Source organism: Balaenoptera musculus, chromosome 9 (assembly GCF_009873245.2).
Source record: "Balaenoptera musculus isolate JJ_BM4_2016_0621 chromosome 9, mBalMus1.pri.v3, whole genome shotgun sequence".
Taxonomy (NCBI): domain Eukaryota; kingdom Metazoa; phylum Chordata; class Mammalia; order Artiodactyla; family Balaenopteridae; genus Balaenoptera; species Balaenoptera musculus.
The window spans coordinates 27,566,987-27,590,451 of record NC_045793.1 but is presented as its reverse complement, the minus strand read 5'-3'; the positions used below and the strand labels follow the sequence as shown (position 1 = coordinate 27,590,451).

The 23,465-nt window shown below is 38.2% G+C and overlaps 1 long non-coding RNA gene across 1 annotated transcript; it reads left to right on the top strand.

Moving 5' to 3' along the window:
- Nucleotides 1–1,244: 1,244 nt before the first annotated feature.
- Nucleotides 1,245–21,597, top strand: LOC118901241. Its single transcript, XR_005021308.1, has 3 exons — nt 1,245–1,328; nt 2,787–2,862; nt 21,518–21,597. It is a non-coding gene; the product is annotated as an uncharacterized LOC118901241 (long non-coding RNA).
- The last annotated feature ends 1,868 nt before the right edge of the window (nt 21,598–23,465 follow it).

The following is a 23,465-nucleotide window of genomic DNA, read 5'->3' as shown; positions in this document are numbered from 1 at the left end:
GGTTGCCTGGGACTGGGGGTGGGAGATTAACTGTAAAAGGGCATAAGGGAATTTTCTGGGCAGTTGGAAATATTCTGTATCTAAATTCTGAGGGTGGTTATATGAGATAAAAGTGCCCTCAAAATATCATTGAAGTGTAACTTAAAATGGATGCGTTTAATTGTTTGCAAATTTACTCTCAATTAAGGTGTAAAAATAGACAAATTTCCTAGGTTCAAATCATGCCACCTTCAGTTATGGCAACCTTAAGTCAGTTACCCGTTGCTGAAACTCATACTGGTCCCTCAAGTTTTCTACCCCATACAGATAAAAGCCATTGCTATTTGGTGAGAGCTACTGGTCAGACGTTCTGTCCTGTCTCTTGGATAGAGCAAGCTGACCCTGGGCACCTTCCTTCTGCTGAGTCCCCTTGGCCATCTCCAACTTCACTGATCATAAACCTACCATTAGCAAAAAAACAGAGTGATACAGTAGAAAGGAGCAGGAAGTACGGATATCGTGTAGCACAGGATTTAGGTATCGTGGTCCTTTCCTCTCAGTATGTAACCCATCCAAGTCATGTTAACGTATGCTAACTCCTTCCGCTTGCTTCTCTCTCTGTTGATTCAATAAACCATGTAATCTGAGAATCTTAAAAAAACATAAAAACTGTTTCAAAATAAACTGTGTCATTCTTCCTCTGCTTCCAAAAGGGAAAGGAGAAAACAGTAGTGGCCTCATTCAGAAGAATGAATCTTATCCTCCATAATGATGGAGGACACAGGGAGGACAATTTGCTTTGAAATCACTGTTTTAGAGTGTGGATTTTTATGATTATTCATGTTTGGTGATGCAAACAGATCAGGATACAATTGCCATTGAAAAGATAGTTTGTTATATTCACAGATCCCAAGAGACGGGGGTGTTGACCAGAAGCAAGTAGACTGCCAGGTATTTCTCCAGAAAAAAATGGCTTTATTTGGGATCAGCAGAGAATTGCAATTCAGGGTCTGCAACTATGGTAAGCCATGTGCAAGTCCCCGCACAGCAAAGAAAGGAGAATTCTTTATAGGGAGGAAAAGGAAGTTGGGAGGACTCTAGTAAACAAAGATGGCTCTTCAATGGCTGAGTCCTTGCCAGGAGAGAAGAGGAGTCTTTGCTCTTGTTGGGCTCTGTTATCTCTGCACGGCATGAGAGCTCCGTCTTCTGGTCTCCCAACTCTACTTAACTGAGTTTTCTGTCTGATAAGTTTTCACAGGGGCATGGCACACCATGGAGGTAGGGGTGCCGGGCACTTGAGGAAACACCAGGCTTAGTCAGGAGGCAGAGGAAGTGAGTGGAAAATGTGGGTAAGAGCCTTTATTGTGGTTTTTGTGGGAAGGAATGGGCAAGACAGGGTAATCAAGTTTAGGATCGGCTAATTTGAATAATTTCATTGGGGTGGGGGCATAGAGCTGTCCCTGGTTGTCTGGCATCTGGCTCCAGAGTCTCAACAGGGAAAGGGGATAGTGGCCTGAAGTATAAGAGGTAGACAGGCACTGGACTGATCGGTTCGCATCTGGAGGACACACTTGCAGGCACGTCTATCACTTTACTATCTCTAGGCATAGCTAGTCCTGGGAGGGGCAGCCTCTCCAGAGTCAGCAAGGCCCCAAGATGACAAAGCATCAAAAATACAGAATAAAAAGACACGATGAATACAATCACCCACGGATCCCGCTGGTCTTTATTTTCCCGAAGTCACTTCTGAGCCAAGAGCTTGCTCTGTCTACGCCATCCTGGGTAGAGCTTAGGATCTGCTCCTGTTTCTTCTTCTTTTGATTCAAGTTTCTTCAAACTGGACCTCTCTCCTGTGATATTGAGGAGTGGGACCCAATTTACCATTTCTTGCATCCCACTCCTTCCTCTAAGTGAGTAAACAGACAGATTTTCTAAAACATGTTGTTTCTTTCTGATTAGTGGGAACAGAAGGAAACAAAATAATAAATAAGGGCAAATTACAAGTTCACCAGAAACCTTAAAAACATTTTTCTAATCACTATTGCTGGACTTCATTGGGTTAAGACTAGAAATAGACTTGACCTTTCTCAGCACCTTTTCCTGAGAAACATTTCTTAGTGTTTCTTCTATGTATCAGCCCTGTTTAATTCCTCTAACTTCCATTTTATCCCAGGGTGACTACTCCAGATCTTCTCCTCCACATTCCTGAGTTGGGTCTATTGAAGCCTCTTTAGGAAGTGAGATAAAGGGAAAGTGTCACTACTGGGGGATACAGTGACCTTCCTAAACAACTCACAGATATGTATTTGTAGTCCAGAATTATCAGTAAATCCATCTTCCACCTCAATATCTTACATGCTATAGGAAAATTCTTAGAACTCAGGAACCCATGCCTTGTCTTTCGACATAGATGAATCTGACTTATTTCCAAATCAGGGAACTCTCTATGAACCATTTCTGGCAAGAGCTGTGGCTCCACTGAAAGCTTCAAAAGGACCAACAGACCTCCTGGAATGATTCCATGAGCTGTAGGTAGGGGTTGGAGATTCTCCTGAGGGCAATGCAAGACCATGTCCCCCCTGGTGGAGAAGCAGAAAAGCATTCTCGGGGCTGTGAACACACGTATTAGAGTTTGGGGGTGTTTCTGGTATGTAATGGAAGTTAACCAGCTGTTTGATAGGTTGGGAGTTCTAAGCCTTGAGGAATGGTCAAAAGGACATTGTCTGAGAGCCTAAGTTCAAGAAGCCATTAATTAAGCAGACCTTAATTAAATATCTCCTATTCATCTTTATATCCCCAGTATTCAGATGATGGCTGATGCATCCTGACATGGTTGAATTAACATGCACAGGAATCCCAGAGAAGAGTGCTGAGCAAGCTGAGGTATTTCAGAAACGTTCCATCTGACTCCGAGCCGGGTTCCTCTTTAAATATCTTGCTTGTGATTTTTCTGGCTGTACCTATGTGATGCTCCAAAATCTTAGTGACATGACAAAAACAGAAGGGTCATGATTAGGGATCTGTGACTGAAGTTAGGTATTGAATGACCTGAAAAAATGATTTGACAGAATATTTCTCCTGAAGAGGACAAGGCCATTGCTAGGGACAGGACTGCCGTCCCCACAGAATACCTTTTTCTGAAGTTTTCTTGATTGGACATTTCAAAATATACCACTTGCATAATTAACAGATGCCCAAGAATCAATACAGGAGTCATCAGGTTGTTGACTATTTCAGGCAAACCATCATTCTCCTGTGTTAGAAAGGCATGCATATTTTTCCATTCCACTGTGTCATTTGCTATGTAGATGTTTACAAAGGGAGGAGTGAGAGTGCTGTGAAAGTGCTGGGATGGAGTTTAGAGACAACTAATATAGAACAATAATAACGCTTCAAGCCTCAGCTCAAACCCTATAGTTTCTAGGAAACCTTTTATTTCTTTAATTCTTAGAACACTGTGAAAAGTGCTGGGATGTGAAAGTGCTGGGATGTAGTTTAGAAACAACTAATATAGAACAATAATAACGCTTCAAGCCTCAGCTCAAACCCTCTAGTTTCTAGGAAACCTTTTATTTCTTTAATTCTTAGAACACTCTCTATGCTCTGAAATACAAGAGAGTATGTTCTACTTGTAAAACCTTGTTCATCTCTTAATTATTTATTTGGGCCCATGACAGAGTTCTGTTCTGTTTGGCACAAGGCTCTCTTCCCCTCCGACCGCAAACACGTGAAGGATCCCGCCACCACAAAACATACAGGTGCACTGCTATCATCTGCTATTCCTTCCCCGCGCTCAACACACACGTCTCACATTCCTTACACAGCTCTCTGAATTGTAGGCAGTCACCTAGTGGAGAAGCCAATGCTGATTGATTGCTAGGGTTGCCTAGAGTTTCTGTGAAATATGCAATTTTACTGCCACATTTTGTGGCAAAATTAATCATCAGCTAACTTGAATGTTTTTCTTTTTTTTTATAAACAACATTGAGTAGTCATATCCTACATGGTCCTGCTGCAATCAACTCTATCTCATTCTTATTCTGTATTCTCTTGGAGAAAAAGAAAAGAAAAAATTGTGCTGTCTTTACGTAGAAGTAGCTTCTTTAAAGATTATATCATCAAGTATGCCTTGGTTTTTATTTTTAAGGTTAGAACTCAAATTGCTAACACTAATTGGGGCAAGACAGAAATAATCCCCTCACTTTTACTGAAGAATGAAAAAACTTAAAACACAGCAATCTATTCAAGTCTACAAGACTGTAAGTTTCAGAGGCAGCAAGGTAACTCCATGTACAAAGCAAAAACCAAGGTGGGATTCCACAGTAAGGTGACCTGAGGCAGTCAGGGGCCAATATGTGTGAGCATGTATGTAGGAGAGCGAGAGTGGAGTCAGTGTGTGTGTGTGTGTGTGTGTGTGTGTGTGTGTATGTGTGTGTGTTGGGGGAAGCGGAGGCTAAGTAAGAGAATAACCTACTGGTTAGGCGTATGGACTCTGGAACCAACCTGACAGGGTTTAAATAGCAGTTTGGTCATTTACTATGTGACTTCGGGCTAAACAAAGACAAAATGGTAATTGCCTCCTAAGGCTGGTGTAGGATTAAATGCGTTAGTATCTGGAAAGCACTTAGAACAGTGCCTGGCAAATGGCAAGCACTCAATAAATGTTAGTCACTGTCACAAGTACACACATCAGAGGAATACTGTGCATCGAACTCAAATTTCATCTTTTTCAAAGGTAAAAGCTGATATTCACCTGCAGTTTGGAGTGTGAATGATGAAGAATGAAGAAACTGATATTAAAACTAAGCATTACTAAAATGAGAGTTTCTCTAAACTGTTGGAAAAGGCTGGCAGTGGACGGTCAGGTTTTTCAGATGGGCTAGGCAAATTGCTCAGCTTCACCCTCACCTCCACCTATTTGAGTTTGCACATCACTAGATGGCAGTGTAAAATGCCCAATAATCTCTAAATAAATTAATTCCATCAGGCATCCAAATACTTCACACAGAAAAAATATCCAAAGAATCACATGAAAAATGCTTAAAACCTTTTTATCATTAATGTCTCTGATTAATGATAAATCCATTTAGAGAGGAAGAAGTATTGCCTATTTAAAGACAAAGTATATTTACAAATTTTAAATATATATATCTACATATACATGCACATTAGAAATGGTAAATGTGTTTACAAAAAATGATTTTCATTTAGTTTTTAAATTCAGTCTACGGTTTACTGTATTTAGACAATAAAATTCTATCAGCGTTATACATGACTTATGAATTCAAAAATAACTTTTTAGTAGCAGCCCTTGAAATGTGTGAGTGGGGCAACGCTGATGAATGGACCCTATGAGAATACTAAGGACAAGCCTCACACCCTTTTCATAAGGAATATCGCAAATGAATCATATAAAGTAGGCTCGCAAACATAACAATCCAGGAGGAGGAGGAATAAAGGCTTACTCCCAACAATGTACAGTGTTAAAATAGAAATAGAAAACATTCAGACTTGGGAGAGCATATACTTTGTAATCAAATTCATATTGATCAAATATTGAGGAACAATGACTTCTGAGGTTTTACTAAGACATTTCCACACTCAAATATAGCCATATCACTAGGGTAATTTTGCATCACATGCTCAGCTGTAGGGTTCCAGACTTAGATGGAAATGATCGTTTCTATAATGATAAACTTCCTTTGGGAGTGTGGATCTATTTTGCTTGCTGATGGTCAGCTCTCCTGTCACTTTACCCTAAACTGGGCGATATGGTTACAGCAGGAGCTGTAAACTATTATTGCCTGTCTCCACCACCACCAGATAACGTTTATAACAGGAGAACCCAACATCATGTCAGATGACATGGCATGCATTCTTCAGCCTTTAATTACCAAAGTGAAACAAGAGTAGGGAAAAGGACTGCCTCCTTGGGTTTTAGAATTACTTTCTTTCTGAGTTTCTAGGTGCCGATGGGAAAAAATAGAGCTGTGAAATTATAACCAATCATTACAATTAGTCTTTTATCTGATGGATCTCCCAGCACTGTTTTTCTCCTTTTGTTCTCATGGCAACTGGAAAAGGGTCTATAGTAGAATGCCCTTCTTTTGGGATTTGTCTGATTTTTCTCTTAATTAGACTGGGCCATTGGTTTGAGGAGGAAAACCACAAAAATAAACTGTCTTAACCATTATATCATATCAGATGCACAAACTACCAACATAATTTATCATTGTTGATGTTAACCTTGATTACCTGGCTGAGGTTATGTTTGTCAGATTTCTCCGCTATAAAGTTACTCTTTTCCCCCTCTTTTCTGTATGGTAATTTTTGGAAGGAAGTCACCATGTGTAACCTGTACTTACAACGTGGGGAGTTGAGACTTCCCAGGTGGTCCAGTGGTTAAGAATCCGCCTTCCAATGTAGGGGACGTGGGTTCAATCCCTGGTCAGGGAACTAAGATCCCACATACCGTGGGGCAACTAAGCCTGCGTGCTGTAACTACTGAGTCCATGCACTCTAGAGCCCGCATGCCACAACTAGAGAGAAGCCCGCGTGCCACAACGAAAGATCCTGCATGCTGCAGCAAAGATCCCAAGTGCCACAGCTAAGATCTGACGCAGCCAAATAAATAAATAAATAAATACATTTTTAGAAAGGTGGGGAGTTAGGCTCCACCTCCTTGAGGGTAGACGAGCTACATAAATTAGTTGGGACTCTTCTTCCTCATTTATTTAATTAATTAACTTATTCATTCATTCATTCGTTCAACCAATCAATCATTCATGTACCTCACTATGGATACCTATTTTATACTTTGGGTTATAATCCAGTATTCATTTATTTTGTAGCCCAAATTGTTCCAGCTTTGGTCATTTGGGGGTTCTTTCAGTTGGCTGTCCATGACCCCTCAAAAAGAGTCATCAAAAACCAGGAAAGTCTGAGAAACTATCACCCCCAAGAGAAACCTAAGGAGACATGACTAAATATAATGTGGTATCTTGGATGGAATCTTGGACCAGAAAAAGAGACATTTAGGTACCCTAACTAAGGGAAAAAAAACTAAAGAAATCTGAATAAAGTGTAGACTTCAGTTAATAATAATGAATCAGTAATGTTTCATTAATTGTGATAAATGTACCATACTAATGTAAGATATTAATAATAGGAGAATAGATGGTGCTGGGAAAACTGGGTAGCCACATGCAAAAGAATGAAAGTATACCCCATCTTACACCATACACAAAAATCAACTCAAAATGGATTAAAGATTTGAACATAAGATATGAGGCCATAGAACTCCTAGAAGAAAATATAGGGGGTAAGCTCCTTGACACTGGTCTTGGCAATGATATTTTGGATCTGACCCCAAAAAACAAAGGCAACAAAAGAAACAATAAGCAAGTGGGACTAAATCAAACAAGAAACAATCAATAAAATAAAATGGCAACCCATGAAATCGGAGAAGATATTTGCAAACCACATATTTGATAAGGCATTAATGTCAAAAACGTACGAGGAACTCATACAACTCAATTGCAAAAAACCCCAAATAACCCACTCAAAAAATGGTCAAAGGACTTGAGTAGACATTTTTTTCCAAAGAAGACCTACTCATGGCCAACACATATATGAAAAGGTGCTCAACATCACTAATCATCAAGGAAATGCTGATCAAAACCACAAGGAGATATCACCTCATACCTCTTAGAAGTCTGTTATCAAAAATACGAGAGATAACAAATACAGGCAAGGATGTAGAGAAAAGGGAACCCTTGTACCCTGTTGGTAGGAATGTAAGCTGGTACAGCTACTATGGAAAACAGTATGGAGGTTCCTCAAGAACTAAAAATAGAACTACCATATGATCCAGCAATCCCACTTCTGGGTATATATCCAAAAGAAACAAAATCACTATCGTGAAGAGATATCTGTACTCCCACATTCACTGCATTATTCACAATAGCTAAAGTAGGGAAACAACCTAATTGTTCATCACTGGATGGATGGATAAAGAAAATGTATTAAATATATTCAATGAAATGTTATTCAGCCTTTAAAAAGAAGGAAATCCTGTCATTTGTGACAAGAATGAAACTGGAGGGCAATATGCTAGACAGAGAATTAAGCCAGACAGAGAAAAACAAATACTACATAGTATCACTTATATGGAATCTAAAACAAGCAAACAAAAAACCCCATCAGACTCAGAAAATAGGGAAACATTAGTATAAGGGTACAAACTTTCACCTATAAGATGAATAAGGTCTGAAGATCTAATGTATAACATGGTGACTACAGTTAATAATACCATATTGTATCATTAAAATTTGCTAAAATTATTGTCACAAAAAGTAATAATAAATATCTGAGGTGATGGATGTGTTAATTAACTTCATTTGGGAATTCTTTTACAATTTATATAAAATTATGACATTATACACTGTAAATATATTACAATTTTATTTGTCAATTATACCACATTATAGCAAGGAAGGAAGGAAGGAAGGGAAAAATAACTTATCCCAAAAGGGCCTGACCTAATCAGGTGAGCCTTTAAAAGGAACTGAGCTGTTCATGAAGAAAGATTCAAAGCATGAGAGAAATTCTGCTGTCCTGTGAAGTAAGTTGCTATGATGTGAGAGGGCCAATGAAGGGTGCCAGACAGTAAGAACCGGAGAGCAGTGTTCAGGAACTGAAATGATTAGGGTTATGATTTGCCATGCCTCCTGTATCATATATCTAGGTTCCGTATATGCTTGAGTCTGTCTCTGGGCTCTTAATTTTGTTCAATTGCTCTACTTCCTTCTCCTTGCACAAATACCACACTTTCTAAATTGTTATAGATTTAAAGCAAGTCTCTATCTGTTAGGACAAGTCTATTATTCTTGAATTTTTGCTCTTTTACATGGATTTTAGAATTTGTGTAAACAAATTCACTTTCCACAGTAACTGAGTTTTAGGGAAATTATGTTGGCTATACTGCTGAAAATTTTCACCATAGCCATTCTTTTCAATACTTGTAATAAGTGCTTTGTTTTGAAATAATGAAAATCTTACCAGTTTTGTACAGCACATAATACGTCCCTGCATATGTATCAAATGCAAAAGCAGCTCATTGATTTTTCTACGGATTGCAGATCAGGGTGGCAGAAGCACCAAAAACAGACAAAACCCTTTTTGTCAAGGGTGAGAAAAAATGTAAAATTTTATTTCAAGCGCACCTCCAAAAGGTATGCTTTAGAAACTGTCAGAGATGAAATGAAATGATTTTGCTGATTTTGTCCTTTACCTATGAAAAGTTTTTCCAGTTTTGTAATCTTTGGACCCTGAGACTCATTACTCTTCCAAATTTTATGGAAATCACTCATATAAATGAGATATCAGATCTGACTCCACACCATTTATTCTTGTCTCACAAGATAACTGCCAAGGGGATCAGGAGGGTGAGAAAAGATGATAATCTGTGCCCGGAAAACCGCCAAGGGAAGCAGCTCTGAAAACCCATGACCTTGTTTCTTCATCAACTGTTCACCCCCAAAGGGATTTAAATATTTCTGGCTCTGAAAATACCACAATACAAACGTGCACTCTCTTCCCCTCAATGAGGAAACGCTGAGAGACATAATCAGAGTCCTTACAACTAATTTAAAAATTGCCATATCTAAGTAAGTTTTTCAACAAACATGCAGCTTTTACGGACTTGTTTTATAAGGCAGAAATGAAAAAACACATTCCACTCTAGTGCACAGGAAGCTTTGACTGTATACTTGCAAGACTTGATGGGAATGTTGGGATATTCTAATTCCAAGGTCAGATGTGCTCTGACAGTGCCCTAGGAAAGCTTGCTGACGCCGCACGAGGTAGGTTAGAGTGGAGGAAAAGCTATGGAGTCTTCTGCAGTAATTCCCCCTGTATATAGTGTCACTACCTGAGCTAACTTGTAGCTCATAAACATATATGTAAACACACACACACACACACACACACACACACACACACACACGCTGTGTATGTCTGCATTACAAATCAGAAAATAATGCAAACTGAGATGCGGAGCCAGAGTTTACTGGGTAACATTCATCTGACAAGCCCAGGGCTAATCTAAAACCCGAAAACCAACTTGTTCAATTGGTTATTCATAATTATGCTCTTAATTTGAATTTTGAAAAAATATAATTGGCACCTAGGAAGCACTTTCACAGATAACACCCCTAGAATGTTAAGACTTTTTTTTTTTATAACTATATTTTTTCTTCCCTCTCTTTGTTTTGCCAAGTGCTATTTAAATTTATTTATTTATTTTTATTTATGGCTGTGTTGGGTCTTCGTTTCTGTGCAACGGCTTTCTCTAGTTGCAGCGAGCGGGGGCCACTCTTCATCGCGGTGCGTGGACCTCTCACTATCACGGCCTCTCTTGTTGCGGAGCACAGGCTCCAGACGCGCAGGCTCAGTAGTTGTGGCTCACGGGACTAATTGCTCCGCGGCATGTGAGATCTTCCCAGACCAGGGCTCGAACCCGTGTCCCCTGCATTGGCAGGCAGATTCTCAACCACTGCGCCACCAGGGAAGCCCCTAGAATGTTAAGACTTTTAAGTAACTATTTCAGATCTCAAATTTTATACTTGGAGAGAAGATATCCCCCAGCCTCCTAGTCCGGCAAACAATGCATAGCTCTAATTCATCAACTAATGCTCATCTCTCCACTTTCCTGGGCCTAATCAGATACAGTGCTATGTGTCTATGGGCTAGTACTGTTTTTCAAATTATTTTTGTAACTTTGGTGTCAGAACTTATGGGCTATACAGGTGCTTTTCAACAAGGCTCTTTCCCAGGTCTGGTTGTTTACAGTATCTGACTCTAGTTGATGTAGCAAACATTCCACCTGTCTGTGTTATTTGAGAAAGGGGATCAGATCTTATTCATCTTTGAATGTTCCACAATAGTAGATCAGTTCTTTGCAGATAATAGGTTATTTAGTGACTGTTTATTAAACTGAATTAAATAAAATTGAATAGATCATTTTTAAAAAGCATGGAAACATTGCTTTTTGTGCAGTTCTATCTGTTGCCTTAAGCTCCAAATGAGCATAGGATGCAACAATTCTGGTCTCTGCCAACATAAGAGAGACCAAAATATTCAACCGAATTAGGATTTTTTTAAAGACTCTTTAACTATTAGCCATTCCTTACACCTTGCTTCCTACCTTCTTCGGATCACTGGTTCTCAAAATTGGTTGAATATTAGAATATTTGGGGGAACTTTGAGAGGTTTTAATGCCCAGGTCACACCCAGATTAATTAAATAAGAATTTGGAGGATGGTACTCAATCATCAGTAATTTTTAAAACTCTTTAAGTGATTCTGATTTTCAGTCGATGTTAAGATCACTGCTTTAGATGAAGATGAATAGTAACTTGACAGTCATTCTTCCCCCATTTTTCTTCCTTACATCTTGAAGCAAGCATCAACCCTCCCATAACTTGAGAGGGTTAGAATAGTATTTGTTTTAAAGTGACACTGAACATAAACCGCTAAGCTTCCTAAAATTAAAATGTGGTCCAGGCCACTGGTGGCAGTTTTCCAAATACAGAGAACACTTAGTACTATAACTTTAAACAAAAACTTTAAAATTTTTTCAGCAGATTGTGTTTCAAATTAATTAAACCTTTATCAGCATATGGAAGTTACAAGTTACAGATTCCTTTTCCTTCCGACTCCTTTTCTTATTCATTCTGTTCACACATATTCTTGATGTGAGAGGTGTTAATTTACAATGGTCTTCATAAATTATCTTTCAGTTATCATTATTTTGGGCCTTGATTACATCATTTAAATGTTTATTTGATTTTAACAATGTAATACAAAATAGTTCTTTCAAACAGGTTAAAGGGAGTTGCTAGAAATGAGAACTGGTATCTCCTCTAGGTCACATGAATTCCCTTGCTGCTGATACATGTTTAAAACAATAAATCAGTCTGCGTCAGAGATACAAATTATTCATCCTGTGGTTCTTCTTATTCTGTTTTCATCTTTCATCTAAACCAGCACATTTATGAGATTCTTCTTCACTGGAAATCTCGACATTAGTCAAAATGTTTCAAATAATTTTTTAAATAAATAAATAAATTTATTTATTTATTTATGGCTACATTGGGTCTTCGTTGCTGCGCGCGGACTTTCTCTAGTTGCGGCGAGCGGGGGCTGCTCTTCGTTGCGGTGCACGGGCTACTCTTTTTTGTGGTGTGAGGGTTTCTCATTGCGGTGGCTTCCCTTGTTGCGGAGCACGGGCTCTAGGCGTATGGGCTTCAGTAGTTGTGGCTCATGGGCTCTAGAGCGCAGGCTCAGTAGTTGTGGCGCACGGGCTTAGTTGCTCCACAGCATGTGCGATCTTCCAGGACCAGGGCTCAAACCCTTGTCCCCTGCATTGGCAGGCGGATTCTTAACCATTGCGCCACCAGGGAAGTCCCTCAAATCATTTTTTTTTAAAAGAAGCTAAAATGCTTCTGACTCGTGACAAAGCAATTTTTTAAAAAAATTGGAAGCTAACTTGTAGTACATTTTTTTTTTTTTTTTTTAGACAGTGAAATAGAGAGAAAGTCTTTTTTATTTATTTATTTATTTATTTATTTATGGCTGTGTTGGGTCTCCGTTTCTGTGCGAGGGCTTTCTCTAGTTGTGGCAAGTGGGGGCCACTCTTCATTGCGGTGCGCGGGCCTCTCACTATCGCGGCCTCTCTTGTTGCAGAGCACAGGCTCCAGACGCGCAGGCTCAGTAATTGTGGCTCACAGGCCTAGTTGCTCCACGGCATGTGGGATCTTCCCAGATCATGGCTCGAACTCGTGTCCCCTGCATTGGCAGGCAGATTCTCAACCACTGCGCCACCAGGGAAGCCCTTGTAGTACATTTTAATGCTACCCCTCTCCCCTCAACTTATCTTGGGCATTATTTTTGTATCTCTTCAAAATAAGAACTGATTATAGACCTAAGAAAGAATGATTTTGCTTTGCTGTGATCTGGTTAAGGGAGTAAGTTTGGTGTAACCTAGTATAGTATTACCTGACAATACAACTAAGAAGAATAGTTGTTCTTAATTTCAGGAGAAAGACCCTTAGAGACATTCCTCTAATAGAGGTATTGCTTATAATTTGGAATAGGTCATTAGTTTTTAGAGCAATTGTGCTAAATACAGCCAAATAGTATACCTAGATATGTATTCACTTATTTATTTCATAAGTGTTTGCTGACTATCTACAATATTCCAGGCACTTCTTCCTGAAGTTACAAGTTTGAATATTATAGAGTCTCTGCCCTAAATTTATGAAACAGTACAGGATACTGTGTCCTGGTGAGAGCTCACCAAACTGATATGGGGGAAAGTGTTCTTTTGTAAAATTATCTGTATATCATCATTTTTGTTACTCTGTTTTTATGCATACAAAAATGCTTGAAAACAGAGTGCAAGTTCCATATATCATTGTGTTTTACATGTATAGGGAAATGTTATCAGGTTGTTTTGAATATGATAAAGATATTGCCTTTTTTTTTTTTTAACCACAAAAAAATCTAAGCTTTTTGCATGGTTTTGGATGATAAAGTCTTCATATAATCCCTTTCTGGAATTTCATCAATGTCAACAACATTGTTCTAATACAAGATAAGTTTGGGGTTTTTCTGTGCAGCACATCAATGGGTATAGGATAAAAAATAGAATATTACTCTCTAAAGTGGTCTGGGAATATAAATGTTTTAAAGCAATGATTCAGAAGAAACTTTAAAGCAGTTAATGTAGACACACTTCATGGGAGTAACAAAGACTCTTAACACTGATGTAGATGCTTTATAAAGCTATGCTTGTTATCATAGAGAAGAAATGAAGGTCTGGAGGGGATTGGGGCAGAGTCAATAAACATTTACTGATAATACAGTTTTTACTTGATTCTCTGTAGCTCAGGGAAGCTCATCTTCCAAAGCAGAAGCCAAATCAGGATGTTACTCACTTGAAAGAGTTAAGTCATTTGGTCTCTGTGTCTGCTCCCCTGCAGGAACAATGAGACCTGTCATTTTCCTATGATCAAAGGAGCCCCTGCAGGCTTTAGTGACACCTTGTACATCATAAAATGTTGGCCCACTATGTCCAGATGCAAAATCAACGAGGGGTCTTCAGATGAGCCAAGACCATGTACATGCCATCGGTCGCCAAAGAATCCCTGTGTCGAGGTGTCAAACTTTTCTGGGTTAGAATCTGGTAGGGCATCATTCTGTGAATGATTTGAAGATGCAAGATGACCATAAGCAGCTTTGAACTTCTGATCCACTCCTAACAATTTAGCGAGGTGATGGACTAGGGGAACAAAAACAACCATAACTAACACAATGAAAACATATGCCAGGCACTGCTCTAAGAGCTTTCTATATCTTAACTGATTTAATCTTTAACACAATCCTGTGAGGTTGGTACTATTATTATATCCTTTTTTTTTTTAATTTTTTTTTTTTTTTTATTCTTGGCTGTGTTGGGTCTTCGTTTCTGTGCAAGGGCCTTCTCCAGTTGCGGCAAGCGGGGGCCACTCTTCATCGCGGTACGCGGGCCTCTCACTATCACGGCCTCTCTTGTTGCAGAGCACAGGCTCCAGACGCGCAGGCTCAGTAATTGTGGCTCACGGGCCCAGCTGCTCCGCGGCATGTGGGATCTTCCCAGACCAGGGCTCGAACCCCTGTCCCCTGCATTAGCAGGCAGACTCTCAACCACTGCGCCACCAGGGAAGCCCTATTATATCCATTTTACAGATGAGGACACTGAGGCAAAGAAAGGCTTAACTTATGCAAGACTTGCCTATGTTACGCAGCTAATAAGTGGGGAAACAGGGAAGCAAACTTAGACAGCCTGCCTCCAGAGTGTGTGTGGTTAACCGCTATACAATGCTGCCTGTCACACAAAATACCGCTAACATCAATCTGCTTCAAATCTAAAAGTAAACTGTTTACAATTATGGTTTCAGGGAGTAAGGAACAAAAATAGTGGTTGAACAAAAGTATTAGGAAGAGGTAAGGAAGAGAGAGAAAAAGACAGAATGAATGAACAAATATATTCTAAAGCCAGTGGGGGGGGGGAGGATACTTTAAACTGTAGAATAATTTTGTTTAACCCTAATCCTAGCAAAAAGATGACACATAATGTTTTTAAAAAGGTCATTGAGGCAGGACTTTGAGAAGATACAGAGTGTCACAAAAATCAGTGATATGGCATTATAGCTCCAAAAGTCCAGGAATTATTTATGTTTGGGAACTATATATTTATCTTCTCAATATTTCTTTAAAAGTTAGTACATCTTAAAGTGGATGAGGAAACAAGTTTGCGGCAGAGAGCTTGACTCTAGTGGAGCTTCACTCAGGATTTGTCTTCCCAGTATGCTTGTGAAATTTCCTGCTCTCTTTACTACTGTGTGAACTTTATAATCCAGAGGAAGAAATCAGACCCTCAAATTGTCTTTCTTCATTTGGTGACCTTTTGCTGTGGCCAAATAAAAGCATTTGACTTCTTTGTGATTCCGATTCTCCCTATGTTAAAATGAGGTCAAAGGATCATTTTGTACTTTCTTACCAAAACAACAACAACAACAAAAAACACCTGGTGCTTTGAAACATATATTTTGAGACTTTTCAAAGAAAGAGGATAAGAAACCCATGAAAATAACATGATTACTGAGCGTTCTTAGAATGATTTAGAGTTGGAGAATTATTTAAATAATTTTAAGCTTTGAGTTTTATTTGATTATGCTATATTTTGACACTATTCAACGTATGACATAATAGAAACTGACATTACAAAATATGATGTTTTCCAACCCTTCTGCATGAATTAACTTTTGGGGACTGTTTTCACTCTTGGTGAGCTCTCTGGGATCTTCCTCTGCTTCTTCAGGGCATTTATACCCTATTAATGCAGTCAAGCCTTTCAAGAGAAACACAAGTCATTTCCTTCAAAGTGGACATATTTCTAATCCCTTGCTTATTCCAGACGTGCTACTGAGGACTTTTCAGAAAGCCATAATGTGACTTCCCATCCACCCTCCTATTCTCAAGAGTAAAACTCCTGACAAAACCCCTGCTATATATTGTACATCAGGCTTGAGTGAAAGAAAAAGACCTACACACAACTCGCACACTTTCGGTGATAAATGGAAGTGAAATGCATTGCTAGTGAGGAAGACAACCTTTCTCCCTAGATGGGGACCACAGTCCTGCAAGTCCTGTCTGTGAAATCAGGAGTCGTCCCCTTGAGTAAAGGGACAGGGACCTGAGATCAGATTATTCTAGGATGGAAACTATTGACTTATGGGATGTTGAGAGGTATGGGGAGAATGGATTTATTCAGAACATTCAGGCTTTATCAAAGTCAGCAAGCAAAAGGCGAGTCTTCTAGGTAATTCCCTTGCGGCCCAGTGGTTAGGACTCTGCACTTCCACTGGAGGGGGCACGGGTTCGATATCTGGTCGGGGAACTAAGATCCTGCATGCTGCGGGGCGCGGCCAAAAAAAAAAAAAAAAAAAAAAGCAAAGAAAAAAAAACCCAGCGAGTCTTCTAATGATTTTATTTATTCTGTACTCTTCTTCCTAAATCTTTCTGTTTAATCCCCTGCCCTGCCCAGTATATTTTCACTGAACCCACCCACCCCCAAATGCATCAGATACTACAAAGTCCCATGCAGGTTTGTTTTTTAATCTGCTATGATTCTGAGTTTATTTGTTTTTCCTGGAGCTTTCTGTTAACATTTATCTTCATCCTATACTATTTTGCTATTTATATGCAGTCATTTAACCAACTCATGAAGTTTATTCTTTTTCAGTAGATCTCTTCCTCTCCCTCCTTCCCTCCTTCCCTTCCCCTTTTCTCCTTCCTTCCTCCCTTTTCTTCCTTCCTTCCCCCTTTCTTTTCTTCCTTCCTTCCTCTCTCCCTTCCTCCTCCCTCTCCTCCTCTTCTTCCTCCTGTTCCTCCTTCCTTTTCTGTACCAAATGCCCTTTTGAACAAGCGAATTAAACGAAATATCCTTATCTGTCTGAATGCTTTTCTGAAGCTTTTGTATCATATACATCACACAAGTTATAGCATTTTTTGGAATGTAAAAAACAGAGTGTTTCTAAGAGGTTAAGACTCAATACTTTTTTGTGGAATGAATAAACCGTGGAAACCACTATAATTTCATAGCCGTATCTAAATAACATTCTTTTTTAATATATTTTTTATTTTTATCTCCTAAGCTTTCATTTGCATTTTTCAAATTAAATTAAATTAAATTTATTTATTTTTATGGCTGCATCAGGTCTTAGTTGCGGCACGCAGGATCGTCGTTGCGGCACACGGGATCTTTTGTTGCGGCGCGCAGGCTTCTCTCTAGTTGTGGTGCACAGGCTCCAGAGCGCATGGACTCTGTAGTTTGCGGCACGCGGGCTCTCTAGTTGAGGCGCACGAGCTCAGTAGATGTGGTGCGCGGGCTTAGTTGCCCTGCAGCATGTGGGATCTTAGTTCCCTGATCAGGGATCAAACCTTCATCCTCTGCATTGGAAGGTGGATTCTTTACCGCTGGACCACCAGGGAAATCCCCTAAATACCATTCTTGAAAAGGACATCTTTAATTATTTTTAACTTTGTGTATTCTTTAAAAACACTACCTGATTGGAGTTTGAGCAGACATGATCAGGGCTGAGATAGTGTAGTCTAGGGATTGAAAGCAGGGATTTTCAAGTCAGAAGCCCAAAGTGTGGATCCCTGCTTCTTCATGGATAGCTTGTGTGATCTTTGGTGGATTATTTAATTTATCTAATCCCCTGGTTCCTCATCTGTAAATTGAGGATAATAATTCCTGCTTGATAAGATTATTACGCTGGTTAAATAATGTGGGTAAATTTTTTGCAGAGTGTCCAGCATGTTACTGTTTATTGTTAGATTCTCTTTTTTTTTCTCTTTTTTTTTTTTTTTAGTTACCAACAACAACAAAAAATTAAGCTAGTTCTTGTGTTCCCATATACTGGAATGGAGATGGTAGGAATAAATAAACTACAAAACCTATTGAAAGATTTAAAACTTGATGGTTTTCGTGATGGTATTTAAACACTACAGATGAAGATAGAAGAGAGATGTTGAAGACACAAACCCTACAGGAGTTCAGAAATCATTAAATACTGTAAGATTAGGTCCATAAAGAAAAAGACCTGGGAGTAAAATCCACAATGGTTTTATAAGAAATATTATAAGGAAGGCAAATTAAAAACATAAAAGATTGAAAAAATATGACCTTGTCAGAGTGCGTATGCATGCATAAATGTAGGGAAGAGAGGAAATGATATAAGTAGAGAGGGAGACGATTAAGGAAATGAAGCAATGGCTATTTAACAATGCTGTAGGAACTATTTGTTTTTCATTTATATGTACAGCCCAGGTAACCTTATACACTGAAAAAAAAGTGAAATTTTTTTCATGTGATTCCCCTTTTTAAAAGTTTATCCTGTGCTACTTCCATTATAACTCTATATATGACAGTGTATCTCTTGGGAATTGTTTGAATTCTCATATCAATTTTTAGGAACATTGCTGTAACTCTGACAACAGAAATAAGGAAAGTTATACGTCAAAAAAAAAAAAAAGTTTATCCCACCTTCATATCATCTGTTAGTTTATTTCTAAATGGTCTTGGTGTTGCAGGCTTCTCCCTGATATTCTCATCACTACAACTGACTAACTAGCCCTGCCACATGACCCCTCTTTCGCTCTTCTGGCATCCTAGCCGTTCTGTGAATCTATCATACTTGACAGAACACGTATTCCTTTGCTAAAGGTACTTTCACATAGAATTCCTTCCTTCCACCTAATATTCATATCTTAGTCAACTATGTCTTCTCTGGGATATCCTTTTTAAAAAACGTGTAATTGTACATTTCACTTGTTAAAATCTGTTGTGTATTTATGATTTCTACTTTTATGCTTATCAAATTCCTTTAATTGAATTTTAGGCTTTTTAAGGTAAAGAATCTTATCTGCTGCTTCATTTGTATCTTCTACAGTAAATAGAAGAGAAGTGGCTCAATAAATTGTTGATTGACCAGCATTTCCCAGTTGCTAATGTCTCCAATTTAGCACTAGTTTTTTAATGATTTACACGTAATTATTTGTATTCATACAGCAATTTACCAACACAAAAATATAACCAATACTACTCATATGTACCATATTTTTATTTGCATTAAAAAATCTTTCTTCTAGAGAGCTTTTTTTTTTTTTTTTCAATTTTGGCATTCTTACTCATAGGTCTTCCATTAATGCAAAAGATAATATTTCCTTTTCAACCACAAAGATATCCTTTTGCTCATCTAATTAGGTCCTCTTGATTATCCTTTGAGACCTATCATCCATGTCAGGAGTTAAAGAATATTTTGTTCTCATTTATTCTACCAGGATCTCCTTCATTAGTTTAATTTTGGATGTATTCTTGCAGTGAAGCTCTTTGATCTTTGGTCATGATTCATTAAATAGCTCTTCTGAAATGCATCCCTCTTCATCTTATAAGATGAGGGCCATTCCAAATCTTACTTATTTTGCAAGATCCATTTCAAATGCTCCTTACTTCATGATACAATTCACAATTCGTTTCTCTCTCTCTTGAATTCTTCATCACTCTGATTTCACCTGTACCATTGGACATCACATTTTGCTTTTTATTCATTCAAATTCATTGAGCACCTTTCATTTCTTGGGCACTATATCCTGTCACAAAGACACAAAAATGAATAAGATAGGGTCTCTGGCCTCCAGGATGTTGCAAACAAGTGGGGGAGATAAAAAATTTTATGGAAAGTTTGGTAATGGTACTACACACAAAATAGTAAAGGAAGCCAGCAGAGGGAAACTTTTTCAGTACTTGGGCCCCAGAAAAGTCTATCCAAGAAGCTGATGTCTAAGCCAAGTCTTTAAAAATGATTGTGGAGTTGGAGAAGGTGAGTAGAAGTATTTTGGATAGTGGGGAATGCTGAGTTGTAACGGGATGGAGCATATAGTGAAGAGAATTACATACACTTTGAAGGGTTATTTTTTGTTTTTGTTATTTTGGGTTTTTTTTTTCCCGATTATAGAATGTGTGCTGAGAAGTGGAAAGAAAAAGACTGAAATATACAGGACCAATTTTAGAGGGTTTTGTGTGCCAGCAAAGGGGTTGGGTACTATCTGTGAGCAGTGAGGGTTATTGAGTTGTTTTTTTCAGCAGAGAAACGATATGGTCAGAATTGAATTATGAATCAATTATGATTGAAATTTTGCAAAGAGTGGTATGAGGACACAGTACTGTAGACAGAAAGACTGATTAGGAGGCAGTTGCAGGAGCCCTGTGATGGAGGAGTATTGCCCAGATTATGGTACTGGTAGCTGTAAGGGAGGGAATGAGTTGAGAGAGATGGAGGATTTAGAATCTGAAGGACTTGTTGATTTATTGTACTGGAGGGTGAAAGTTAGGAGGAAATCAAGGATGACTCCCAGGTTTTGAGATTTATAGTAGGTCTGCAATTTGCTAGACCAACATAGAGGATGGTGGAAGGGGGGCAAATGGAGGGAAAGAGAGAGAGATAAAGGATGAAATAGAGACTCTTAACCACAGAATGGTCAGGAGAGTGGATGACAGAAATGCAAAAGAAATAATGAAGAGGCCAGTTCACCAGTGAGAGACTTTCTGTTCCCAGGCCTTGGAGAAGGGCCCTTTTGATGTGATATGGTCATATGTTCAGTATAATTTGCAAAGGTGAGATATTCTAACTGTAATGGATTTAGATTGTTGCTACTTTCAACTCTCACTTCCCTTTCATTGTGTGTCTCCTTTTGTTGAGTGGTGTTGGAGTAGTAGGCACAGAAATGTGAAGTTCATTTAGGAAAACATTTAATGTGAGTTTACTGGGATATATTTATATAGCTTACAGTTATTTCCATGTATAAGTGAGTTATAGGCTTCCTGGTGCAGGGACGGGTTCCAGGAATACTCCCATCACACACAGTGGACCCATGTATCTTCCTGGCATGGTGACATTAACAGCAAATTACCTTGCTAAGTGTCTTCAGTTCAAAATATATTTCAGATGAGTCATTGTGCAAGAAGACTAACAGCCCATGCACAAAAGAAAATTGATAAAAGTTTTCCCAAAATGGAAAACAATCCTGCATTATGCATATGATATTAACAAAATGAATTATGAAGCTGAAAGGAACTCTCCTATGTTATCAGTATTAAAAAATATACAAACTCCCACCAAATTTGTCCGAGGAAAAACTAAATTATTCTATTAACAGAAAATGTTACAAAGTCACTGAGTTAGGAACAGGTAATCAGAATATGCAACTGTAAATGTAGAAAAAATAATTATAAAAAGTTTATTAAGCATTTAGTTAATAAAAATATAAAGTTTCTTTATTTTATGATATAGTTTTAGATAGCTTTTTAAAATTGGTAATTTGTTGTGATTTCTCATCTAAAGAATACTAAATCTGGATCTGCTTTTAAGGTTATTGAAACCAGTCAAGGGACTCTGAAATGAAGGTGAGAGACTAGTCTCAACAGGAAACTGAAGAAACCCAAAGGTTTGGTTAGACTTACGGTGAAGACGAAGTCTGAGATCCAGACTCCCAAATCTTAAATGGACATTGGCCATGAACAAGAGGTACTTTATAGAGATTATGAGGAGACAGATTGGAGTTGCTGAAGGCCTGGGCCACAAAGAGTTACACATGTTTGCTTGTGTACGTTCTCATTGCTGGTCTGTGTATTTCCTAGCAAAGGGTATTACTCTTTTTTGTCTATTCACTGTGTTGTACCCAACACAGTGCATTACACATAGTAATACATGTTTTTGGCTTGACTTCAAAGACATTTTATTTTGTAGTTAGAACTTCATTGCCTCTAAGTAAACATTTCATTGTGCCATTTCTCTTTTATATCATTTAACAACTGAAGCATTTTCCTTTTGAGCACAGAATTCATTTTTGATCTTTCTTTTCTCCTTTTTTTACAGCTTTTAATTGCTATTTTACTATTTTATTTTTCATATTTGAATAGTTACTTTGTTTTCTAGAATTTGACCTCATGTATATAACATGGCCTCACTATACACATGGAGTTTCTTATTTTAATTTTAATATTTTTGAGCCACAACTGAGAACTTGGCACAGAATAAAATAGAGAGAAAGGTCTAGTTCCTGCCCTTGGGGCTTTGAACTTCATTACACTGTGTTCACTGCACTGAAGTGTAGTCTGGGCCTCTTGCCAGGGATGGTCACCTCTGCTGCTTAATACCAGGCCAGGGACGGCTTCTTTCTTCCCCAAGAGCGGATGGAGCTCTGTCTATCTTGCAACATCACTGCAAATAACACTGCCCTCTTTCTTTGTTTTTTTTTTCTCACTAACCCTTCTTTTTGGGGGTACATCTAGTTAAATAGGTAAAGGTCAGAAAAATATCATACTAAAGGAGATTAGAGAGAAACAGTTCTGAGTGATGACAGGCCTGAGATGTTGTCTGGAGTAAGTAGCTAATGTACAGAAAAGGTGTGTTTGTATTTTGGTCTAAGAATGGTGAAGTTTGCTTACTCAGAATGGTAGCAAGGCTTAAGGTAGAAAAGGAGCCCACTATGGTGTACAATTAGCTTGAAATTTAATTTTTTTTAAATGAAGAGCCCCTAAAATTGGGGGTAGGACTTGCATTCATTTTATAGTATAACATAATATGCTTAGAATCACTGTATGGAATGAAGCTTAGGGAGCATTTAGTAATAATTTAGTAATAAATAGTTTTCTGTTATTATGCTGTGTCTGCACATATTGTTTAATCGAATTGACTAATCAATATAATGGGGTAGAGCCAATAAAAGGTTAAATTGTCCATTTCCTTCTTTTTTAAACTGTTGGTAAGTATTTAATTGCATTAGATGCTTTGAAATAGTAAAATTATGAGAAACACTCTCAGATACCCTGCTGCTTTGTCTTATTGGTAGTTGTATGCTTTCATAAATTGAGAGGAATAATTTCTTCCTCTTATTGCACTTGTCCGACTGTGAGGAACATATATCATCAAGTTTCTAATGAAAATAATTTATCTAAGGAAGCATAAATACTAAATTCTAAAAAGTAAAGAAGCATCAAACTGTATTTGAAAGCCCAAGTTCACTGCAAATAGCCATTGCTGGTTGTTTAATAAACTGCAGTGTCTTCTTTGTATAAAAAAATTCTGCCTCAAAAAACAAAAATTTTATAGTGACAAAAACTATGTGAAATTCATATGATGTCAATTAAGTGCATGGGCTGAAATTTTAGTAGGATTATAAGGTTTTATAAACTGCAATAAGTAAAACCTTAAAATAAAAAGTCTTTATTATCTGACTTATGTACCCAAATTTTGTAAATGACACTATTGCCTAATTAAACCTCTAGTCTAACCCATGGATCCATTCACCTATTTT